Raw genomic sequence first — 5,860 nt, forward strand, 5'->3', positions numbered from 1 at the left:
CCTCCCTAGAGCTACTGTATCTGTCCACCTCTCATAGACTCATCTAAGGCTACTCTTTCCCCAGGCCCTTTAGGCAAAAACGCTGCCTCCTCCCTCAGTCTACAGGCTTCCTTGCTTAGCTCAGCACGAGGAACCCAAAGGGTCCAGATGGTGGCGCTAGACTGAAATGTCATGCAGTTCTGGTTTAGTTGCCCTATTTCTCCCCGTCACCAGCTCCTACCCACTTTAACCCATCTTCTAGCTCCCTAGGGAGGTGCCAACCCTCTTGCCACACCTAGCCTGTCCCTTAGTCCAGATGCCATCTCCTGGCTACTGAGTAGAGGCCCTGGAGTGGGCAGCCTCAGTTTAGTGGGCTTCTGGCTCCACGTCTAGCTTTGTCTGTGTAGTAAATCTGAATCAGCTAAATTCTCTCTCTCTCTCTCTCTCTCTCTCTCTCTCTCTCTCTCTCTCTCTGCATTTCCCAAGATCCCCACTTGGGGGCAATATCTCCCTGTGGATTGTCTGGTTTGTCTGGTTCAAACTTCATTTTCCTCTCTCCCTCTCCATCTCCTCCTCTCTCTCCCTCCCTCCTTCCCTTTCATTCTATCTTTGGCCTGTTTTGCGCTTGATATTTGTGCATTGGATTTGATATAGACAAATAGATGGGATGGAGAGGAAGAAGTCAAACACTTTGGAACCAATGGCGTCTGTCCAGCTAGGATTCCCCAGAGGCTCAGGACCCCAGAGCCTGAGACATGATGAGGACATTTTCTTTATTATTAATATGACTATGCTATTTGTAAAGAATCATGGGTTTCATTATGACACTGATGTATACAATATCCCTCAATTGTGTTCACCCCTCCGTCCCCTCATCCTTATACCCAATCAGAACCACCTCTACTCTGTCTTTCTTTAAACCATGTGACATTTGTCTTTCTGCATTTGGCTTAATCACATAACATGGTCTCCATTTTCAGCAACTGACAAAATTGCAGTCTTCTTTGTGACTGACCAAAACTCCATTGTCTATCTGTACCATGTTTTCTCTGTCCATTCAGCTGTTGATTGGCATTTACCTGGGTCTGAGAGGATCAGAACCATAACAGGCACCCAAATGTAGGAGGAAGACATCAGAGGGCTGTCTGACTTTGACTTTCTGTGTCCCTTTGCCATTTTGATAGGCAGGCAATTGCCTCTAGTTCAATGATTTTACATCTTAACCTCCAGGTCCTGGGAGTACATGGTGAGAAGGAGTCAGCAGAAGACATTAAAGTAAAGGTCTTGGCACAGGAGAGATGGCTAGAGGTTAAGAGCACTTCAGTTCCCAGCATCCACGTGGTGGTTCACAACTGTTTGTGATTCCAGTTCCAGGGGATCTAATGCCTTCTTCTGACTTCCGTGGACACCAGGCACACACGTGGTCCACAGACATGCATGTAGGCAAAACACTCATACATAAAATAAAATAGAATGAAAGAAGTCTCGAGATGGGGACATGATCCTGGCTTATGTGGGTGGACGAATGGGGTCATTACATAAGGAATACAGAGAGGGGAGGCAGAGAGGAGATGTGGTCAGGGCCGGCATCTGCCTGGAGGGAGACTATGGGATTCAAGACATGCAACCCCAAAATATGACCTCATTAGCATTTGAGAAGCAAAAGGAGCAGGAAGGTGGTTGTGACCCAGAGAAGGCCATTCTCCAGGTGCAGTCCCTGGCTTCCCTCATGCTTGAAGACACCAAGAAGATATCATCTAAAAAGGATCTGAACGGAGAGAGGCCCTGCTAATCTCCAGCCCAGAAGACACAAGATCTTCCTGTCCCTTTGGGTCTTTATTTATAAGGTTCTTGTACCACATAAAATCTATAACAAACTTGCACACATGTCCCTCACTGATGTGTCTTTTCTTGTGGGAACCTGTATGCATTATTTTTTCATTCTTGTGACTGACAGAAGTAACTTAAAGTAGTGTGCTAGTCAGGGTTCCCAGAGAACTCACAGTTACCACTCCGCCACTGTAACAGGATACCATGACCCAAGCCAACATACAGAGGAAGTTTATTGGGCTTACACTAACAAAGTGGAGGCCATAATGTCAAAAGGCAGGTGGTCAGAGCAGCAAGCTGGATGGTTGCATTTTGTCACACAGGGAGCCAAGAGAGTGACAGAAATGGGGGGCAAACCTAAAAGTTCTGAAAGTCTTCCCCTAGTAACAGATTTCCTCCAGCAAGGCTTCACACCTGTAAGATCCCAAAACCTCCCCAAGCCAACTGGGGATTGAGTGATCCTATGGTTCCCAAATAGGAAGCATGAGTCTATTGGGGGAGATTTCTCATTTGGACCATTATAGAAACAGATTCAGTAGTCTCTGTCTCTGTTTCTCCCTCTCCCTCTCCGTCTCCCTCTCCCTCTCCCTCTCCGTCTCCCTCTCCCTCTCCCTCTCCCTCTCCCTCTCCTTCCCCCTCCCCCTCCCCCTCCCCTCCCCCTCTCCCTCTCCCTTTGTGTGTATGTGTGTTATAAAGGGAGATTTAATAGAGAGGTTTACACAACCAGTAGTCCAATAATGGCTGTCTGTATGTCTGAGTGAGTCAGGGCATCATGTTGGCAGGAGTATGTGGGGGAGTAGGCCGTCTACCTCAAGGTAGACAGGAAACAAAGTGGGGGCTGGGACAAGATATAACCTTCAGATGGACTCATCTCTGGGCTGGGCCCTATTCCTTTCAAAGAGAATACCTCCTGTCTCTCCTGGCTTATGGCTGTCTCTCTGGTGCCTTCCTTCATGTTTAAATGGTCTTCTCCCCTATGGCTTTCTGTGCCTTCTCATGTCTCTCTTGAGTGAGTCGTGTTGTATTGTACACACCTGTTAGTTTAGATGAATATGTATGTTCATGTGTGGGGGTCAGGGGTCATGTGTCTTTGCCCATTTGTTCTCCATTTGGCTTTTGAGACAAGGCCTCTCACTAAACCTGAGGCTCATGGAATTGGTTAGAATGGCTGGCCAGTGAGCTTCAAGGATCCTCATGTCCCCACTAGGAAGAACTGAGTGACAGGCTTTTTATGTGGATACTGGGGATCTGACTTCAGGTCCTAGTGCTTGCTTGGCATGCACATTACCCACTGAGCCATATCCACCTGCAGCCTTCTCTCCAGACCCTTTAGGACACCAGCAGTTGGAGGTAGAGCCTGCCAGTCACATGCCTCCCAGGGAAGAGTCACCACAGGCACTGTAGAGTGTCCTTACCATGGCACTCTGGCAATGACATCACTGATCTTATATGATCTGAATCCATACGGTCTATGGGGTCTGTTGTTGACAGAAATGTCACCATGTGGTACAAGTTGATTACGTCTGCCAAGATCCCACTTCCAAAAAGACCACATTCTGAAGTAGACATGGACTTTCAGGGATGCTAACTAGGCAGCCTATTGTCAGCACGTATATATCTTTTCTTCACTCCTGGAGGTAGACAAGAAGGTGTTCTCAGCTTTATCTTACAGTAGAAACAGTGGCTTAGAGACCCTTACCTTAGACATTGCCCAAACTATCCATTTAACAAACAATGGCTGGATGTGGGGACCCCGGACCCCAGTGCTCAGGAGGAAAGGCAGGATGGTTGTGAGACCAAGGCCAACCTGGGATACATGGTGAGACCCCTTCTCAAAAACAGAACAGAACAAAACAACTCTTTCAAAACATGTAACAAACAACAGCAGCAAGTGACAGCTGAAATCCAGAATAGATCGAGTGACAGCTGAAATCCAGAATAGATCGAGTGGCAGATGAAATCCAGAATAGATTGAGTGACAGCTGAAATCCAGAATAGAGCGAGTGACAGCTGAAATCCAGAATAGAGTGAGTGACAGCTGAAATCCAGAATAGAGGTGCTGTAGAGATGGCTCAGTGGTTGAGAGCACTGACTGCTCTTCCAGAGGTCCTGAGTTCAATTTCCAGCAACCACATGGTGGCTTACAACCATCTGTAATGGGCTCTGATGACCTTTTCTGGTGTGTCTGAAGAAAGTGATGGTGTATTCACATATAATAAATCTTCTTAAAAAAAATCCAGAATAGTGTGATTGACAGCTGAAATCCAGAATAGAGCAAGTGACAGCTGAAATCCAGAATAGAGTGACAGATGAAATCCAGAATAGAGCAAGTGATAGATGAAATCCAGAATAGTGACAGCTTAAATCCAGAATAGAGTGAGTGACAGATGAAATCCAAAATAGAGTGATTGACAGGTGAAATCCAGAATAGAACAGATGACAGATGAAATCCAGATAGAGTGACAGCTGAAATCCAGAATATAGTGAGTGACAGATTAAATCTAAAATAGAGTGAGTGACAGCTGAAATTTAGAATAGAGTGACAGCTGATATCCAGAATAGAGTGAGTGACAGATGAAATTTAGTAGAATAGAGTGAGTGACAGATGAAATCCAGAATAGAAGGCCCCAGATAGTAGCAGAGTCTGTGTCACCCCAGAGGGACAGAACTTCATGGTGAAAACCAGCTCAGGGGTGAAGAGTGCTGGGGTCACCCTGTGACAGAGGGTGACTGCAAGAGCTGGGGTGCAGCTCAGCTTAGCTCAGCTTAGCTTAGCTTACGTAGGGCCGTTGGCTCTATATGCAGCAATAAAATAATGAAATGAAGGAAATATAAAACAAGTAACAAAATAAAGTGAAATGGGATTTGCAAGAAGGACATATGAGTTGAGGCTGGTTACCAGTGTGACATAACCCTGTGGGTGGACATCTGTGGAACAGCCTCAGGCAGAAAACAGCCCAGCTAGGTGCAACTTACAACTAAGTTTTTACATCCTATGTTCTGCCTATTTGTTGCCTCCGCACTCTTCCAGGCCTTGTTTACTTTTAAGATTCTTTAAGGGACTATGGCCCTATCCTGCCTGGCCTGAGATATGGCCCTGGGTTCGGGGATGGTGGTGGTGGTGTGTTTGTGTCCCCTGGTGGCTCTTGTAGTTCAGTGTAGTGACCACAGGGTGGCGGTGTTTCCCAAAGCCAGCTGCCACCTCACGCTGTGTGGTTGAAATTTTGGGAACTTAGGGCTCCAGAGAGCAGAGAGCAGAGAGTATCTTCCTGGGTTTGGCTCTGAGGAGGCAGGATTAGGAGGGTGGGAATCACAGTGAGCCTTCATTCTCAAAGAGAGTCAGCAAGTGGCTGGAGGCTACAGAGCTGAGTGGTGCCAGGAGTTCTTGTACCCTTTACCACCTGCTTTGGGAGCAGGCAAGAGTCATTGGTGGAAGGCACAAGGAGGATGTGAGAGGAGCCAAGGGCACTGGACTGAGAGTCCGAAGACAGTTTGAAAGTGGGATCAGGAGGACGGTCTGTGCCTGGGATTGGGGTAGAACCTCAGTGTTTTCACCTATGAAATGGGAACACCCTCTTGGCTCTCAGAGCTCAGCAGAAATGCTGGACTCTTTCCAAACCATCAGCTCACTGAGGTCACCTTCCACTTTCATGTTGACTTGGCTTCAGCTCTGTAAGTTTAATGATGAGCCCAGGGCAGACAAGAACCGTGGATGTAAAATGGGGTTTGGGCCTCGCAGGCCCACAGTGTTAGAATTCAGCAACAGAGGCTCTGGTTTTAAGAACCTTGAGCTTAAATTTCTCTTTGTTCTCTTTTTAAAGATTGAGACTTAATTCACTTACTCTGAAGTTGACAATGTTTGTGGCGTGCAGTGGGTAAGAGACTGTTAGGTAACCTGCCTGCCACACAAGCTTTAGAATCTGAGGACAGATGCCAGCACCCACATAAGAAAGGGACTCCGTGCCCTTCCACCCCTGCCTGGTCCTTTGGGCTGGGTCAGACACAGAGTCGGTCTGCTCCTGTCCTGTGGAGATACTGAATCCTGAGTCAT

Source organism: Grammomys surdaster, unplaced genomic scaffold (genome assembly GCF_004785775.1).
Source record: "Grammomys surdaster isolate TR1022 unplaced genomic scaffold, NIH_TR_1.0 142, whole genome shotgun sequence".
NCBI lineage: Eukaryota > Metazoa > Chordata > Mammalia > Rodentia > Muridae > Grammomys > Grammomys surdaster.